This window comes from Rattus norvegicus, chromosome 12 (genome assembly GCF_021556685.1).
Source record: "Rattus norvegicus strain SHRSP/BbbUtx chromosome 12, alternate assembly SHRSP_T2T, whole genome shotgun sequence".
NCBI lineage: Eukaryota > Metazoa > Chordata > Mammalia > Rodentia > Muridae > Rattus > Rattus norvegicus.
The window spans coordinates 50,158,785-50,176,969 of record NC_141545.1 but is presented as its reverse complement, the minus strand read 5'-3'; the positions used below and the strand labels follow the sequence as shown (position 1 = coordinate 50,176,969).

The 18,185-nt window shown below is 52.4% G+C and overlaps 1 protein-coding gene across 1 annotated transcript in view; it reads left to right on the top strand.

Moving 5' to 3' along the window:
- The first annotated feature begins 3,638 nt into the window (after positions 1 to 3,638).
- The window catches only part of Wscd2 (WSC domain sialate O sulfotransferase 2), a 94,385-nt gene continuing 79,838 nt past the window's right edge, over positions 3,639 to 18,185 (top strand). The window contains 1 exon segment of the mRNA NM_001271178.2: positions 3,639 to 3,948. The gene's annotated coding sequence lies outside the window, so the exon portion shown is untranslated.

Here is an 18,185-nt window from a genome sequence, read left to right as displayed (position 1 = left end):
AACTAACAAATTCAATGGCAGCCTGGGATAGCTACTGTATATATATATGTATGTACATATATATACTATATACATATATACACACACTATATACATATATACATAACACACACATATATGTGTATATATGTATATGTGTGTGTGCGCGTGCGCTTCAGAGACTCTTTCATGATAAATGAATCTTAGGCACATTAAAATGCCTAAAGGCAAGGCCAGGTGTAGTGAATTCTAGAACTGGGGAAACTGAGGCAGGAGGATGGCAAGTTCAGGGTTAGCCTGCGCTACAAGTAAGACCTTGGAACAAAAAAAAATTTAAAAGGGTATAGGAGATGGGCCAGTGGATAAGACATGGAACCCCAGGAACCCAAGTTCTAATCCTTAGAACAGGAATAAATGCCAGCTCTGTAAACACCCCTAACAGGTGTGTCCCCTTGCCTCTAGGATGAACTCCCTGTTTGAACTTAGTATGCTGCCCAGGCTAGCCTTCAACTCTGGCTCCTCCCATCCCAGCCTCAGGAATGGCAGTTCTCTCACTCCCCTGGGCCATCAGCAGCCAACGACATCGTTCCAATCGCGGGTCACAGCTCCTGTGCCTAATGCATGCACAGTCAGCAGTGTGGCAAGCTGCTCACAGATGCCACTCAGTCTGCCCGAAACCCTTCTGCACTGGGAACCATTACCACTATTTTTAGAACACTGAAGCCCAGAGAGGTTAATTAATTTCCCCAAGGCTACCCAGCTGTCAGGTGGTAGGGCCAGGGCTCAAGCTTCATCCTGAGTGTAGCTGACCCCACAGTCCTGGGTCACCAGGATAGTCTGAAGGCCAATGCCCTCCCTCCATGAGAACAAAGCCATCAAAGGGAGTTGCTCACTTCTGGACATGGCCTTCTCCAGTCTTGCACATTCTTTCCTTTTGCCTTAGTTACTCCCAAAATTAGAGCAAATTCTATTTTTAGAGGCTGTGCCTCGAATGACAGAGACGCATGGGTTACGTCTCCTTCTGTGAACGTAGCCCAGAGGTGTGGTCTGATCTTCCACTGAGAAACTCTCTGACATCACCATTTGATCATTCTGATCCCTTTCAAAGGCGAGGAGTTGCTTGGGTCTCTTTACTGACTTTGGCCAGAAGCCCCATGCCCAGGTCACAGCAGGGACAGTCCCAGAGCACAGCCAGCTCTCAGCAGAAGGGTTCAGAGAACTGGGCTCTGTTCCTTCCTTCCCACACTGATGAGTCTGTGGTCTGCAAATCCCACAGCCCCTGCTCACTCTGCACAGCCAGTCTTGTGGGAGTCCTGGCTGCACACACACACACACACACACACACACACACACACACACACACACGGAAAACAAGAATGGATTAAGGAGACCCAATAGCCTATTAGCCTTAAGCAGTCCCTTGCCTTGTCCCTGCTGTTTGCTGATGGAGCAATTGGGGCCAGACAGGGTAAGCGACTCAGCCCAAGGTGCTCAGCTGGCTCTGGGGTTGGGACTCGGTGATGGTTCATCTTCATTTTCTGTGTAGCAGGATCAGGAGTCACCTCGGATGCACGCCTGGGTATGAGGGAACTGCAGAGACTTTTAACTGAGTGTCTTTTGCTGTGATCAAACACTAGGACCAAAAGCAAGTTGTGGAGGAAAGAGCTCACACTTCCACATCCCACGCATTGGAGGAAGCCAGGACAGGAGCTCAAGCAAGGCAAGAACCTAGAGGTAGGAACTGAAGCAGACGCCATAGAGGGGTGCTGCTTACTGGCTTGCTCCCCGTGGCTTGCTCAGCCTGCTTTCTTATAGAACCCAGGACCACCAGCCAAGGTGGCCCCGCCCACAACGATCTGCCCCCACCCACAATGGACTGGCTCCACCCACAATGGGTGGGGCTCTCCCAAATGAATCACTAATTAAGAAAATGCTCTACAGACTTGCTCACAGCTGGGTCTTATGGAGGTGTTTTCTCAACTGAGGCTCCTTCTTCTCTGACGACTCTAGCGCATGTCAAGTTGACAAGAAAACTAGCCAGCACACCGAGAGAAGGGGAACGTACCCTGAATGTGGTTGGTCCCACGGGCTAGAGTCCCAGACAGAAGAAATGAGAAAGCAAGTGAGGGAGCACCTCATTTGCCTCTGCTTCCTGACTGTGGCTCTCACAGTGCTCACCCTCCCCGAAGGACTCAGGGTCAACCCAGCAGCCAAAGGAGCCTCAACCTCAGCTGCTTTTTGCCGGCTGTTTGGTCAAAGCAGCTACAAGGTAAGAATTAGCAAACGACAAATGCAGAAAGGGCAGGAGATTTGTATTTCAAGCAACACTGATGAAGAAACAGTTGGGGGAGGCTGTGAGGTTTCACACTCGTGGTACGAATGTAAGTCTGTATCTTTACACACATCTCCCTACCAGGCTCAGACTCACTTGCCGGACCAGGTGGGGAAACCGAGGCAACTTGGTCAGAGTCATACATACAGCCAGAACATAGCTAAGCAGGGGGGCACTTGAACCCAGTTCTGTTTAGTTCAACTGTTGGCATTCAAAAACACAAAAGCGGGGCTGGGGATTTAGCTCAGTGGTAGAGCGCTTACCTAGGAAGCGCAAGGCCCTGGGTTCGGTCCCCAGCTCCGGGGGAAAAAAAAAAAAAAAAAAAAAAAAAAGAACCAAAAACACAAAAGCGAGATCTGGGGCTGGGTTAGTGGCTCAGCAGATACTTGCTGTGCAAGCTCGAGGGCCTGAGTTCAAATCCCCAGTAGCCACATAAACAATAGCTCACCCTGTAACCCCAGTGGGTCTGCTAAGAGATGGGAGGGGGAGGGTGGGAGAATCCAGGACCATCTGCAAACACAGAAGTGGACAAGAGACCATCTCAAGAAAGGCAGAAGCTAAGGACTGACACCTGGGGTTGTTCTCTGACCTCACATAGGTACAGTGTCACACAAGTTCATACATGTGGGCTTACCCCAACAGGTAGGCGCAGGTACACGTGCACGAGCGCACGCACACACACACACACACACACACACACACACACACACATACATACACATACACACTTCATTTAAAAAAAAAAAAAAACATTTACACCTAAGCCAGATGTAGTGGCTCATACCTTTAATCCCAGCACTTGAGGGGCAGAGGCAGAGGCAGAGGCAGGCGGACCTTTAGGAGTTCAAAACCAGCCTATCCTACATCATGAGTTCCAGGACAGCCAGACCTACATAGAGAAGCCCTGTTTTGGTGAGAGGGGATGGGGGGTTGTAAATACATAAAATAAAATAAAAATATTTACGCCTAGATTTTTTCCAGTTGCCCTTGGACCTAACCTGGAGCCAAGCTAGATCTGCAAACCAGGAGCCCCTGTGTTCCACTCTTGTCTGATGCTTCTGAGACCCCTCAGAGAACCTCAACGGGAGTCATCCAGGGGTCACACAGCCAGAAATCCAACAAGCTCAGAGAGGGAGTGTGACAGCCAGAAGCCACACAGGCAAAACTCAGGGCCTGTTAAAACAACACGCTGAACACCCATCAACAAAACTGTCCTTTGTTGGATTTCTTTGAGCTGCCTGTCGGGCAGGCTCAGGGCCAAGACTTGCAGCGGCGGCCAGCGCGCACCACGCTCACGCCAGGCGCCGGCCCTTCGCCGGGTCTCAGCGCATTTAGCCGCAGCCCAGGAGTGGAGCTCAGCGCACTGCACAGCCAGGATCCCAGGCCTGCGGCGGGCGCGGCGGGAGGCCGGAACGCAAGGAGTTAAGCGCGGGCGGCCGGGCCGGGCTGCGGGGAGGCGGCGGGCGCGGGAGCTCGGGCTGCAGACTGCTCCAGCAGGGCCGGGAGTGCGGGCGCCCGCGCAGCCCCAGCTCATTCCCCGGCCTCAGCCTCGCTCAGCCCCAGCCCTGGCTCCGCGCTCCGGGCTTCCTGCTCCGCGCTGCGCCCTACCGGGCACGGAGAGCTCGGCGCATCCTCAGGTAAGCAGCGGCCACGGGTCCCTAGCCAGCCCCGAGCTGCAGAGAGGCGACAGGAGGCTCCGGGGAGATGACAAACTTTCCTCTAGCCGCGGACGAGTGTGGGGACACCCCTGGGGCTGCCGGAGCAGCGGGGGGCCTTGGATCACACTCCGCTGCCCGGCCAGCTTCCAGTCTAGGGAGAAGGGGCGAGTAGTGCCTGTGAGCCAGCCGGCCTTGGGGTGGTGCCCGCACTGGGGAACCAAGCAGCAGCCAGAGCCACGCAGTGTGGGCTCTGCGAAGCCCACTTTGCAGACGGGCCTCTGTGGGTCCCGAGGGACTTGTGGTGGGAGAGAGCCACTTGCCTCCGTCCAAATGCCAGCAGGCCCAAGTGCCCTTCCAGGAGACCCTCGGCTCCTTTCCAAGCCCCCTCAAGGGGCACACCCCACTCCTTGAGAGGCAGAGGGTCTGTCCCTTTAGAGAGAAAAAGAAAGCTTTAAAAAAAATCAGAGAGAGCTGCCTGCACTCTTCAATGAGAGGAGCAAGCGGCAGGGAAGGGGACTGAGGGGGCCCGGGCTGCTGGTGACCCACTGACCCGTGGCTGCCCACGCGAATCCCTGAGGCTATCCCAACCTACAGTACCACCGAGTGTGGCCATAACACCTTCTCCCTAGTGAATGCACACTTCCAAGAGGCCACCCTTGTGTCCACATGGAGGACATCACTGTCTTCCATTCCTGACTGGGGCTGGGGTCAGGAGCATGCTGGTTGGTCTTTGGTATTCTTGATGTCCCCTAGAGACACAGTGAACGCTCTCTTTTCTGGCCTGGCCTAGAGCGGTGTTTGGAAGTGATCCCTTGGCCGTGGATCAGCCTCCTACTGGAGCTGGGTATCTGTCTTTGGGGAGCAGCCTTGCTGGGGGTTCTTGAGCTCTTGAGCTGTTGGGTGAGATTTGAAAGATTTCCTGCCTAGGCTTAGGAGTCTGATCTGAGGCCCGAAGCCACTTTCCCAGGCTGCCCAAACATGCACACTCCTCCAGGGTGTCAAAGGTCTGTGGTGGATATCCTGGGGGAAAAGCAGCTCTGGTTCAGGAAGTGGCTTCAAACTGGCCTTTGACTTGCTTCTGTAACCCATATCAAACCTCTAACCCTCTCTGGGCTACGGTGGCCACTTCTCTAAGAATGAAGAGATAGCATGTATCCTCAGAGATCCCCACGGTGGCCACTTCTCTAAGAATGAAGAGATAGCATGTATCCTCAGAGATCCCCATTCAGGCCACTGTGTGGCCCTGAGCAATGTGGCAGATGGGATTTTCAAAGTCTTGGAGTGTGTGTGTGTGTGTGTGTGTGTGTGTGTGTGTGTGTTACACCTTAGTGTTTAGGAACTCGGGTCTTAAAGTAGATCTGAGTGGCCCCTGGCTACTCCCCCACGGTAAAGTAAGAGTTCATAGTTCCTACTTTGGAACAGTGCTGTGAGCACTCACTGAGATGATGTGGGAGTACTCCTCACAGTCTGGTAGAGCACGGGAGCAATGGGGATGCCCATGTGAAGGTGTTGTGCATGGACCTTCGGAACCTTTTCCCAAGGGAGGCTTTCCCTGAACCTGAGGATCCTCAGCTGGGGCCGGGATCTTAGGTCTCTCCAATAGTAGGATACCTGCAGTCCCGCCTCCTCTCTGCTTCCTTTTAAAACCGTTGCTGGACCAGCTGCTCCCAGTGGGGAGCCCAGGGCAGTCTGGGAGGGCTGGATGCACCCAGCTGCCGCGTTGTCATGACAACAGGAGATGGAGGTAAGGTGTCTCCATGGCTTCAACTTTGCAGCTGTCTAGGGACCCAGAGCAGGGACATTCTGTCTGTTCCGGGTCAGGCATCCAGTCTGCCTCAGGGCTGGGCATGCGAGGCTGCTGTTCCCTGGTAGAGGAAGAACAACCAATGCTGGGGAGAAGAGTGTTTTCTGGGTCTGTGGTAGGGTAGGGGCGGGGCATAGTCAGAGACTGCAGGGAGCGGGCAGTGGACACTCTTTCTGACTGGTTGTGAAGCTTGCTCTGGGTTCTTGCCGAGAGCACGGGTGGGGAGCAGAGGTCGTCCCAGCCACTGTGCACTGAGGTGGTAGATGCAGCTTAGGGATGGAGACACCACGCGATGGTAGAATCTGAAGGGTTGACTTTCAGAACACTAATAAATGAACAGTTTGACTAGGGTGCAGGGGGCATTGCGTGTGCGATCTCTGCAGCCAAGTGCATGTGCAATCATGACTGTACCAACCATGTATGTATACACGTATCAGAACAGCCAAGGTGGACGTGACATCTAATAAGTGTGTGCCCATGGGTTTATGAATGTGCAATCCAAACTGTATGTGTGTCTGAGAGAACAGCTACCCGTGAACGTGCATGCGTGTGTGTGTGTGTGCCTGTGCACGCAGGGATGTGAGGTGGGCTTGTGCTGTGCCATCAGGGACACTCGTGTCTGTGTGCTTTCAGCACATTTCAGGTCTGTCTACGCATGTAGAGAGGCACAGCCTGACACACTGGCTCATCCCTCTCTAGACGTGTGCATGCTGGCATTCAGGTGTCTGCAAGTCTCTACACGTGATTTCCGACGCTTGTGAGTGTCAAGTCTCTGTACATATGTATGTTTCTATGGGTGTATGCCTCTGTCTTGCCATGCACACTGTGTGTACACAGACACACATGTGAGTGTGTGCACACTCGGCACATTGCACACTTAGTTGTATTGTGTGTGTGTGTATCCCCTAGTATGGGTGATTTTGGTGTCCATTTGAGTGTGCCTGTGTGCTCTAGAGTGTCTAACTTTCACACACATCTCCTGTGGATTAGTGAGTGTGGATTAGTGAGATGCTGGATGTATGTACTGGGGCTATCAGCTTACGACAGCTTGCTTGTTATTGTAGCGTGTGCCTGTGTGTGACCATGAGACTTCTGCATGACCAGGTGTCTGTCTGTCTGTCTGTCTGTCTGTCTGTCTGTCTGTCTTCCTCTGTGTGTGTGTGTGTCTGAGTGACTGTGGAGGTGCAAACTTGGGCAGAACAGGATGAATATGACCAGCCTGAGCTATGGTACCTCTATGGTGTGCTTCATGCTGGGCACCCTGTGAGGGCCAGTTCACCTGTACCAGCTCTAAGCTTGCCGGGATGGTGCGTGTGTCCCAGGCACTCCAGAGCACATTCCCAGCCTCCTTCATCACCCACATGCCCAAGTCTGTCTTACCAGAAGCCTCCATTTAAGACTGTCGCTGCACGCACCCACAGATGCTGGGAACACAGGTATGCATCCAGGCAGAAGGTCTGAAAGCAGGCAGCTCGGATGAGCTGAGCATCTCCACGGCGCTTCTAATTAGGAGAGACTTGTTTTCCTTAAATAAACAAATCAAGTGAGGGAAGAAATTGCCATAGATTAATGGCTCCCCGGAGCAGGTCCAGATGTTTGGAAGGTGGGGATCGGGGTGATGCAGGAGTTGGGTCTTTGGCCCCAGGGATGAAAAGAATGCCTGCTCTGGGTCTTCCCGACAAGGGGGCAGGGTGAAGGTGAGAAGCTGATGAGCAGGGAACAGGCTCTTCCCCAGCCTGGCTGCTGCAGGCTTGTGGGATACATGTGTTTCCGGCCCCTCCTCCCATGTTGGTAGCCTTGGCCCTGAGAACTCATTTTGCTTTCACTGGAGGGGGGCAGACGGTCTTCACAGTCTTGGCCCCCGTGACTGTCAAGGCCTATTAGAGGAAGTAGGAATAACAATACACGTGTCCTGGCTTAGGCCTCATAGAGCCCTTGTGTGTGAGAACCTGGGCGACAGGGCTCCTCTGAGGCCACTGCTGCCTCCCAAGCCTGTGCTAGCCTCAGGGAGGATCAGAGTTCAGCCTCGTCAGACACAGGTGAGCTGGAGAAGCCACAAGGGTTTGTTTGCTGTGCACCATCATTGTGGTCCTGGCCAGGTGACATGGTGGCTACTAAGTCGCTTTGATTCCTGACCCTGGCTGATCCTGGTGTTCTATGCAGAGCCACACAGTGTGCCGCTCACTGCGGCCACCCCACAGCCCCACCTGCCCTCTGCTCAGCCTAGTGTGATGACAGTTAAGAGGGCATTTGCTCAGCACAAACCGCGTGCCCCGTGAGACAACTGTCATGGTTTCCTGCGGGGTCCGGAAACGTGTGTGGATTATCTGTCTCATACTGCCCAGGGAAAGGCTTTCCTAGGGACTCATGGGAGCCACCTGATGTCAGAGAGTACATTTTAAATGTGATGTCATATTGCCTTCCCAGCACCGGAAGGCAAGTTTGACATAATGGATGTCAGAGCCATAAAACCGTTTCCCATTAGCTCACCTGAAGGATATGTTGGTGGGAATGAGTCATGGCTCAGAACAAGCCTGTGTTTGTGTGAATGTGGGAGAGTTTCCCATCCATCCATCCCCCCATACCCCTACCCCTCCACCAACCCATCCACCCACCCATCCATCCGTCCATCCATCCTTCCATCCACCCACCCATCTATCCATCCACCCATCCGTCTATCTCTCCATCCATCCATCCATCCATCCATCTGTCCATCCACCCTTCCATCCATCCATCTACGTGTCCATCCATCCATCCATCTGTCCATCCACCCTTCCATCCATCCATCCATCTGTCCATCCATCCTTCCATCCATCCATCCATCTGTTCATCCACCCTTCCATCCATCCATCCATCCACCCATCCATCCATCCACCCATACCCCTACCCCTCCACCAACCATCCACCCACCCATCCATCCATCTGTCCATCCATCCTTCCATCCACCCACCCATCTATCCATCCACCCATCCGTCTATCTCTCCATCCATCCGTCCATCCATCCACCCATACCCCTACCCCTCCACCAACCCATTCACCCACCCACCCGTCCATCCATCCATCCATCCACCCATCCGTCTACCTCTCCATCTATCCATCCATCAATCTTTCACTCACACATCCATCTGTCCATCCATCTGACATCAATACTTGTTGATCCCAGGGCTTGCTCAGGTTCCTCTGAGTGAGATGTTCTGGGATGGTCACAGAAGTGACAAGGGTGAGATTCCCAGCATGTAAGGATGACGGCTCTGGAGGGACCTGAGGCAGGACTGTCCACTCTTCACCTCCCCCGGCCCCGGGAAGAACTCTGGTCCCACAACACAGGGCTGTTTAATGAAGAAAATGTTCACCAAGCCCCATTGCGAGTACCTGGCACAGTTCACGCTACAATAAACGGCAGTCCTTCCCTCCCTCCCCTTTACAGAGTGGACAACCAGATGGCACAGCACAAAGCTGTCCTAGGAGGAAGCCAGGGGCCCTGAACCCCAGACAGGATAGCCCTGTTGCCTGCTCTGAATCCAGTCTCCCTGGATCAGAACTTTCATGCTAAAGCTGGAAAAGACCCTTTGCCTCAGAACAGTCTCCTCAGCCCGGCCCCAGAGGAGGTACCAGACTCTGCCTAACAAGACCTAGAAGAACAGGGAGCTGGGAAGTGGCAGGTCGGGTTTACAATCTGGTTTTTGTAAATAAAGTTTTATTGGCACATGACTATGTCCACTCATTTGCATGGCCTCTATTGGGCTCTGAACCACGCCTGGCAGGGCTGGCTGGTAGAGCCCATATTATATTTACTATTTGGACCCTGCCAGAAATTATAATCACTGATCCCCAAACTCCTCCAGGTCCCCAGGCTGTGGCCGGAGAGAGGGGATGAAGCCACCATTAATGAACCTGTGGATTGGGTAGCATGTGAGGTTTCTAGCCTGTACTGTGAGGTATCCAGAGGCCAGGAAAGGCTGGCCACCCATGAGCCCATGAGCCACCAGCTTCTCAGAGGAATGGGAAGCAGAAATGGGTGGGATAGAGCTTCTCAGGGCCATGTGGACAGTAGGGGGCAGTGGCTGTGGTGCGGGTGTCTGGGAGGACATCTGTGTCCCCTCTAGCCCTGACTCCAACATGCCTCAAGAACTATGGGCAGTAGAGTACCCCAGCCAGAAGCTTCCAGATCTAACTGTCTACATTGGGAGCGCGGCTGCTGGGATACTAAATCCTTCACTGATTCCTCCCTGTGCTCTGTATGTTCCTGTGATTGTGAGGCTCGAGGGGAGTTCTCGAGTAGGGAGTGAAGGCAGGAAGCTCCATCTAGCTTTGTCCGAGCAGATATGACAACTCTACATAGACCCCCTTCCTCTGCATGAGCCTCACTTCTATTTGGAAATGGAAGAGAAGAACGTGTACCCAGGAAGGGCTTCTGCAGCCTGACTTTGAAAGTCCCCAGCTCCCTCTCTACTCAGAATAGTTCTGAAGCCTTCTTTCCTGGAAACCTTGCAGAACATCCTGATGCTTGTGTCCTAGGATGGAGACGCCCTCAGAAATCATAGTCACCATTGCATCTGAAGAAGGGGTTGACGGTGCCTGGTGCCAAGATCAGAGCTTCACCTCTACTCATGCTAGAGCTCTGTCTTCACTTTACAAATAGAACAGGAAGGCTCAGAGAACTCCGCTCCCTTGCTCAGGGTCACACAGCCAGCAAAAGACAGGTCTGAGGCTTGAGCCCAGATATGTGTGACCCCCAAAGCCTATCCCAGCCACTGTCCTTTACTGCAAAGCCCCCATTCACAGTGGACGTTCAAAGTGGAGGGATGAGTGAAGGAACTCTTAAAAGGTGTATCTCAATGACTGATGGTCGTGCACATCTCCAATTCCAGCACTTGGGAGACAGAGGCAGGTAGATCTCTGAGTTTGAGGCTAGCCTGGTCTACAGAGAGAGTTCTAGGACAGCCAGGGCTACACAGAGAAATCCTGTCTTGAAAAACCAAAAAGAATGAAGAGGAGAAGGAGGAAGAAGAAGAAGAGAGAGAGAGAGAGAGAGAGAGAGAGAGAGAGAGAGAGAGAGAGAGAGAGAGTGTGTGTATGTGTGTGTAGATCAGAGAACAACTTTTAGGAGTAAGTATTCTCCTTCCTTCATGTCTTTAATTTGTTTTTTAAATTTTCTGTCATTGCTATTACTATGGTTCCCATTCTTAGCCTCTAGAAGTGTGTGTGACTATGTGTGAGTGTGTGTATGTTTATGCGTGTATTCACATGTGTGTATGCATGTATGTGTGCATATGTGTGCTCAAGTGTGCATGTGCATGCACCCATGTGCATGAGTATATGTGCATATGCATTCATGTATGTGTCCGTGTGTGTGTGTGTGTGTGTGTGTGTGTGTGTGTGTGTGTGTTGTTTAGTTATATATAAATCGCCTGGCCTGACTTGGTTTCCTAAAGCTGTCACCAAAGCAGAAGATTGGGGAAGCATGGGTGGCCACAAAATATGGCCCAAAGACAGAAAAGAGTGGCAACAAAGGCAGTGCTGGGCTGGGCAGGGCTGGGCTGGGCTGGGCTGGGCTGGGCTGGGCTGGGCTGGGCACAGCACCGCAGGCTTCACAGCACAAGGCCTTAGCACAGGGAGGTACTGCATAAGGCAGGCAAAGTCACTGGGATTCTCCAGCTGCCTCCCTATGGCTTCCATTTTGCTAAAGTGGCCTCAATGACCCGTCCAGTGTGGCTTTTTGCAAAGTGACAACCTGGGCTCTGTATTTTTAATGCTTGCCTTGAGAAGAAAATCAAAAACAACAGTAAGACACACACACAGTCACACTCACACACATTCACATACAGTCACACTCACAGACTCACTCACACTCACACACTCTCATATTCACACTCACATACACTCACACTCACTCTCATATTCACACTCACACACAATCACATACTCCCATACTAACACATACATACTCACACATACTCACGCACAATCACACACTCTCATATTCACACTCACACACAAGCACACACTCTCATACTCACGCATACACACTCACACACAATCACACATTCTCATACTCACACATACTCACACTCTCATATTCACACTCAAAATCATACAATCTCATACTCACACATACACACACTCACACCTGCACACTCACAAGCACACTCTCATATTCACACTCACAACAATCACATATTCTCATACTAACATATATACACTCACACATACTCACATACAATCATACACTCTCATAGTCACACTCACATACAACCACACACTCTCATACTCACACATACACACTCATACACACTCATACACAATCACACACTCTCATACTCTCACATACTCACACTCACACCTGCACACTCACAAGCACACTCATATTCACACACTTTCATACTCACACACTCCTCTTACACTCATGCATATGCACACACTCTCACACTCACACATAAATTCTCACACATAATCTTTTATACACACTCACACACAGTCACACACTCATACACACCTACGCACTCTAGAACAGACTCCTCTTTCCACTCTCGCATGTGTCACCATTTGTCCTCAACACTCACCCGCACCTGAAGCACAGCAGGAACCACGCCCCACGTACGTGCCAGCGCCCTGGGGGAACAGAGCCGCCGTGAGATGCTCAGTGTCTGCTTCCTTTGTCTGCTGTTTCTCATAAGCTTGCTGACCTGGTTCTCAAGACGACCACTTCTAGAAGGAGTAAATGAGGACTGTGTGGGATGGAGAGGGAGACACAGCTGGATGTGACAGCCGGCAGCCCTGGGACACAACGGGTGGGTGAGGACTTTGGAAAAATAAGACGCAGGAAAATGAGGCTCAGTGCCAGGGACAGCCTCGGTGGGGAGCAAAGGACCCACTGCAGCAGTAGTTTTTGTTTGTTTGTTTGTTTGTTTTTTGTTGTTGTTGTTCTTTTTTTCGGAGCTGGGGACCGAACCCAGGGCCTTGTGCTTCCTAGGCAAGCGCTCTACCACTGAGCTAAATCCCCAACCCCGCAGCAGTAGCTTTACAAGACAGAGCTGGTGGCCCTGGTGACAGCTCAGGACACAGTCAGCAAGGGCGAAGGGCAGAGAGTCTGCATGGAAGGAGTCAAGCCAGTGTGGGTGTCTAACACCAGGAAGACTCATCGACAGGTGACCACATTAGGTCGGGGACATCTGTCAGGCTGTTCTGAGAACAGAGGGGGGCTCATGGCCCAGTCAGGACACCAGCATCCTGTGACATTAGACATAGCTGGGCTTAGATCTCAGCTCCATCACAGGAATGATGGAGTGGCTGTCCAGCCCTCACACCCTTCTCTGGACACTGAGTGCGGCTTCAGAGCTGAGGCTCAGTGGTGAAGCACTTGGCTGATATTTGACCATGGGTTCCCATTCCAGTTGTGAAAAGAAAACAGAAGTGGGAGGGAATGAGAGAGAGAAAAGAGGAAGGGAGAACAGGGGAAGGGATCTTGATGAGTGGAATCTTAGATGGCCAGGAAAAAGATGTGAGCGAGAAGACGGACCTTCAGCTGACCGTGACCTTGGGCCTGATCAGCCTGTTGTCATGTTACAGAGAGGAAGATGACAAGGCACACTTATCTAAGTGTCCGTCGCCTCCACCTGCTGTCACACACAGCAGAGGGGTAAGGACAGACAGGAGGAAGGGTTACAAGCCCTGGGCTCAAACCTTATCATTCAGATGTGTGACCTTGGGCTACCGAAGCAACCCCACAGAGATTCAGCTTCCTCATTCGCCAAGTGGAAGGGAAATGCCAGTGCTGGTTGCCATGGACACTGTGACCACCGTTCTATGCCTCGGTTTACCCATCTGTAAAATGGGGATGGTGAGCTTATGCGGTTGGCTAGGTAGTGTCCCCTCTTCCCTGGAGGTTGTTCAGTTCAGAGAGCAAAGGGGGAAAGGTAGCCTCCCGGGACTCAGCCTTGGCTCTATGTTGTTGCAGTGAGGTTTTGCTACACTGCTTTCTGCTCACGACGCGCACACACACACACACCCGGGAGCTATCCTTAGATCCTCAAATGAAAGACACACACACATTAGCTTATTTTTTAAATGCCTTGGCTACCTCAAAGGCTGGGCACTCCTAAACCTTCCCCTGCCACCCGAGGACCTATCGGGGAAGTGGGCAGTGGTCACTTACCTGAAATCTCACGTGGTGGTTGGCTTTATCTCCTGTGGCTCCTGTGTCCCATCCTTCTTCCCTGAGTCCTGGCAATTCTGCCCGTTCCTCTCTGTGTCCTACCTGAGTAACTCCTAAATGTCCTGCCCTGTGCCCAGCCATTGGTATCTTTATTGATTGATCAAACCCCCCTTGGGGACAAGGACCTTCAGCATCTGGACATGCAGATTCCCAATTGAATCAAAGCATCCAATGCTCTCGTTGCCTGTTAGTGACTGACAAAGCTACTCTGTGCCTCAGTTTCCTCTTCTGTAAAACAAAGGTGCTGAGCATCTAATCTACCCAGAAGGCCGAGCGAGAGCTTGGGCATTGAGAGCAGAGCCCTGCTTGTATTCATAGAGCTCAGGAAGTGTGACTTGTTACTACATCCCTGCACAGGACAGTAAAAGGTACAGGGGGCAGAGGAGGGAAGAACTGGGGACCCCTGGTTTGAGGGCTGTTCCCAGTCATCCATCCCCAGAGGCTGAGAGGGGCTGTCTTTTATTCTTTCCTGTCCCTGTCTTTCACTCCAGCTCTGCCTATCGATCCCCTACCTTGGGGACTTGACTCAGGGCTGAGCTGCAGCTTCTCCCTGAATGCCCTGGGAGTATTCAGCTACCCTCCATCCCCAACGTGCCTGGCCAGCCCTTGGTACCCACAATGCAGGCTCTGCTCTTCAGGGCTACCCTGTCTTTGAGTTTGAACTTAGGCAAAGCAGGGGGGTCAGGGCCCAGAGAGCCTCCAGGGCTCACGAGAGTGGCCATTCAGCCCTGTCATCCCCAGGCACTAGAGCACACTAGGGCTTGCTTATAGTTTTGCAATGTTGATGACAGGGCTTCTGCTAGAACCTGGGCTTTCCTAGAAGAAATGCTACTTTATGTGAGCATTTGTTTCTCCTGTAACTTTGTAACAAGTGACCGAAGGTGCACCAGCTTATGCAATACACTGTCTTAGCCTCCTACTGTACAGTGCAAAGTTACAAGCAAGCCAGGAGGCTGTGTCCTCCTAGAGTCTCAAAGCAGGGTCCACTTGCTCTTCTTTTCTAACCGGTGGAAACCACCCACCCACATCTGAGACTCCCAGCCCCGTGTAGTCCTATCTCTGTGTTCAGTCTCCAACTCAATTCCATGCCTCCTTGGTGTGAGGACACTGTGGTCTCCCCAACCCCCATGTAACCTAGGCTAACCCTGCCATCAAGGTCTTCAAGCGCAGTTCCGGAACCCCTGATGCTGTGGACAGTGGATACACCAGTTCCACACGGTGCCCCTGGGGATTCCTCATCTGCCGTCTGTGATAAGGTGCCCCTCAGGCAGCTTCTGTGGGGACACACTTGCTTACTGTGCACAGGGCATGCTTACTGAGCATCCTCTGTATGTTGAGAGCTGTCTGTGGCTGGTAGTTGGAGCAGGAGCTCTTGTGTCCTAGGCAGGATTCTGAGCTCAGGGCTGATCTAGAAGCACGCGCTAGGACTGCGTGACGACCAACAGCTCCAGCTGGATCCTCTCCATTAGGAGCCTTTCTGGATTCTAAGAACTCCACTGTCCTAGCCTGTTTGGCCTAGGCAAGGTGAACAAGTCCCCACTGAGCACAGTCCAGCCAGTCAGAGCAACTGTGCTCACAGCATCCATAGGTGACTGCAAGGCTAAGCAAAGTGGGATCGTTGACAAGCTGTCACACACACAGACATGCACATGCGCACACAAACACACATTCACACAAACACACACATGCACACAAACACACATTCACACAAACACACATGCACACAAACACATACAAACATGAACATGCACACACAAGCACAAATTCACACATACACATGTGCACAAGCACACACTTTCATGTATGTATGCAGGATGAAATTTTGATACAGACAGCCACAGACTGTGAATATGTGTTTAACATCCCTGAAATACATACTTAGACCCCATTGGGATGGTGTGTTACTTGGTTTTGTCGGTTGTTGCTATTGGATTTTTCTCTCTGTGTTCTGAGATGCTGAGAGGAGACCAAGGCCTGAAGCATGCTGGGAAGGTTCTTTCTGACCCAGCCATATCCCATCCTCCTGGGTATTCTTCACACACGGAAGGCCTAGAGGCTGAGAGCTTACCCCAGAGGCAGAGCTGGAATTTCAACCTCGACCCACCCCTGCCCTGTGGGCTACTGCAGGGAGATCTCACACACACTTATAGGGGGGAGTGTTTCCAGAGTCTGGAGTCGGGGCCAGGTGTTTGGGCTGCGCCCAGGAAGAGCCCACAGATCTGTGTTGCCGCGAGACCTGAAAAGGAAAACGCGAGAGTGGAGTCTAGAAACATACACTCCGAGACGGAAAGTGATCTCATCCAGGAGTACGCACCGTGGGGTAGAACACGGGCAGCTTTTCAGAGAAAAGCGAGGCCTGAGAGGCAGGGAAGCAAGCCGAGGTTGATTGCCAGATAGTAGAACCAGCAGGGGCAAAGCCGGAGGGCCCGTGACTGAACGGGGGGGGGGGGGGGCACAGGCTGGAGGGCTGTGTGAGTGGGGAGCAGGCGATGTCCCGAAGAACACACTGGGACATCAGAGAGTGCTGCTCTGTCTTCTGGCTCCTAAAGGGTTTGATTAAGGGCTGAGATGATTTCATGACACTGCCAGGGCAGCAGGGGGCAAGTTGTCCAGTGTGAAGGGGGTCCATGGAAATCCCCCGGGAGGGAGCTGGGGTACAGCCATGGCTTCTGTCTGTGTTGAGGTAACAGGAGGGGAGAGTTGGAGGGGTTTCCTAAGCTGTTGTTAGTCCCTCAGATCCCCTTGTCAGCTGGTGGCCCGTGGGCTGTTTGAACAACTATTAATGAGGGTTTCTTTTTATTAAAGGGGACTCCCACCCTTCCGGAAAGCAACCCCCAGCTGTGTTTCGATGAAATTAAGAACAGCACTGGGGAAAATGCCACTGAGAGCTTCAGTTTTTCTCCTTATGGCACAGGAACAGATTCCAATAATAATTGTGTACCCCATTTCTGCACAGCCCCTTTGCCACCCCCCAGTGCAGCTCGAAGCCCAGTGAAGTCTGGACACACACAGTGTCTAAGGGCCCTGTGCCTCTGCTCCTCGAGGCAGGGGACAGCCCCCCAGTAGCTAAGGTTTCTAACCCAGCCGCCTCTGTGAGAAATGGGGATGGGGTGGGGGTGGGGGCGGGCAGGTCGGACTCACTGCAGACACAGCTAATGGATGGGTAGCAGCCTGCCTACCTCAGGGCCCATTCCTGAGCAACGTAGAAATAACGGTGGCGTCCACCCATGATGCATTCTTTGTGTCCTGAGAGATACAAATCTCAACTTAAATATTATTGCATCCTTTGACTCTCAGTCAGAAAGGGGAATGTATCCACTTACATAAGCATCTAGCTAGCTTCAGGCTTGGCTGGATCCAGGAGCTAGAGTGTGCCCCTCTCTCCCTCCCCCTCCCCTTCCCTCTCTCTTTTCCCCTCCCCTCTCCCTCCCCCTCCCCCATAATTTACTTGTCCTTAAGTTCGTGTTTTCTTTAAGGACTTTCGTCTCTGCCCAGTTCTTTCCTTCTAGCACAGAATCCCATCAGCAGGCCCATAACCACATAATTGAACTACTTTTAGTGATTCTCAAATTACAGCCAAATTCTCAATCAGGGTTGTTGGTGATCAACCAAAGCCTCGGGGACTAGGAGGGGGGTTGCGGATTGCCCTCTGTGGTTTCCCAGGCCACAGACACTGGCAGATGGTCAGGGAGGGGTGAGCCTCAGGGGAGAGTCAAGGCCTCTCCAGTACCCGTCATATCAAAGTGACTGGCAGGCAAGCTGAGTGCATTTATGGATGAAAGGAGGTGCATGGACTTCCCCTGCCTGTGGCACAAGGCAGCTCCCAGCACACAAGCTGTCGCTGACATGGTGTCCCACAGGCCAGGCAGGATCTCAGCAGGACTCGGGGCAGTGAGAAGAGAGCCCTCAATCTGGGTGCTCATAGCCGGACTTCACACCCATAGACTATTAGCCTCCCCTCCCCCACACCTGCACACTCATACACTCGTGTGTGTGCATGTGCGTGTGCACGCATGTGTATACCTGGGTGCTGAGCGCTGGCCTCCATTCTCTGGGAACTCAGCTGTACCTCCTCCTGCTCCTAAGAAGGGTCTTGCTAGTGTGGGCACCAGGAGACCCCCAGTGCTGTGAAGGACCCAGAAACCCCCGCATTGTTCTGAATCAGATGGTGGCTTCAGGCACCTTTAGAAGTAGCCA